We start from the raw sequence: 1471 nt of genomic DNA, 5'->3' as shown, positions 1-1471 counted from the left end.
CTATGGTGCTTGAGCTACTTATGAAGCAAATTAGATCCACTAGGGTAAATTAAGGAGGGGAACAAGATCATACCCTTATTTGGTCTATGTTTCTTTATTTTAGTGAACAATTAGTTAGTTTTATGGACATTTTATGTGCATGATGATCTAGATCTAGGGTTTGATTTTTTTATTAATTTTGTTTTTGTAAATTTATGTTTGATGAAATTGGACTAGGGTTTGTATGAAAGATATTGGGTAAAGTATAATTATTGCTAATTATTGTCTTTGAAATTGTTTATTATAATCAATAAATATGTATTTTAATTATTTATGGATAAATGGGCCATTAATTAATTTTTCTCTACCATGGTGTGTTTGTATGCTTCATGTAATTATATTAGATTTATATTCATATATATCTGAAGTATATACAATTATTCTCAAATAATTATTACTTTGATTCATTTTTATATATATCTGAATAAGTAGTCATTTAATGTTTGTTTTGTTGTTGTTGTAAAAGATGGAGTACAGGAACTCTTGGATGTATGGTTCGTTAAGGTTCAAGGCAGGTTTCTGTAAAGAGGTGGATAAATTTATTGAAGCCGCAACGAAGCATGCAACGACATTGAAAGAGAATAAGGATACAATTATTTGCCCTTGTAAAGATTACAAGAACCATATGGCATGGACAAATATGACTATCATCAGATCACATTTGATTATGCGAGGATTTATTGAGGACTACACAGTGTGGATTCATCATGGTGAAACGATTATTGTTAACGACGAGGATGAGGAGGAATACGACGACGAAACCATAGAATTCATGTCCCAATATTCAGCAGAGCTTGATGCACGAATGGATTTCGAGTTTGGTAATGAACAAGGTGGTGATATTGGTGGTTGGGATGGTAACGACGAAGGTGGTGCCAATAATGATGGTGGAGCACGTGTCGGGGATGAAGATGATTTAGAGGACATGATTTGAACCCTTGGACTAGAGATTTTACTAAATAGCCCAAAAGATCTAGAAAATTTGGAAAGAGTGACAAAAGCATCGAAGGAGACTATGTATAGTGTTGAAAAGGGTTGTCCGACACATTGGACATTGCTACGTTTCGTGCTTGAGCTACTCATCCTGAAGGCTAAGTACGGCTGGTCAGACTGTAGTTTCAATGATCTATTGCATCTCCTGTCATGGGTGCTGCCACAACCAAACTCAGTTCCCGCCAACACATACCAAGCGAAGAAGGTTATAAGTCCATTGACAATGGGGGTTGAAAAAATACATGCATGCCCCAACCACTGTATACTTTTTCATGGCGAAACGTTTAAGTCACTAGATAAATGTCCTTGGTGTGGGGCCAGCCGGTACAAGAACAATGACCTTTACGGTGGGGATGAACCCTCCACGGGGAAAAAGAGGAATAAGAAGGGTACAAAAAAGGTGGTACAAGAATCTCAGCCCCCAGAGGATACTCCATTA

The sequence above is a fragment of the Miscanthus floridulus genome, chromosome 16 (genome assembly GCF_019320115.1).
Source record: "Miscanthus floridulus cultivar M001 chromosome 16, ASM1932011v1, whole genome shotgun sequence".
NCBI classification, from domain to species: Eukaryota; Viridiplantae; Streptophyta; class Magnoliopsida; order Poales; family Poaceae; genus Miscanthus; species Miscanthus floridulus.
This window is presented reverse-complemented; position numbering follows the sequence as displayed.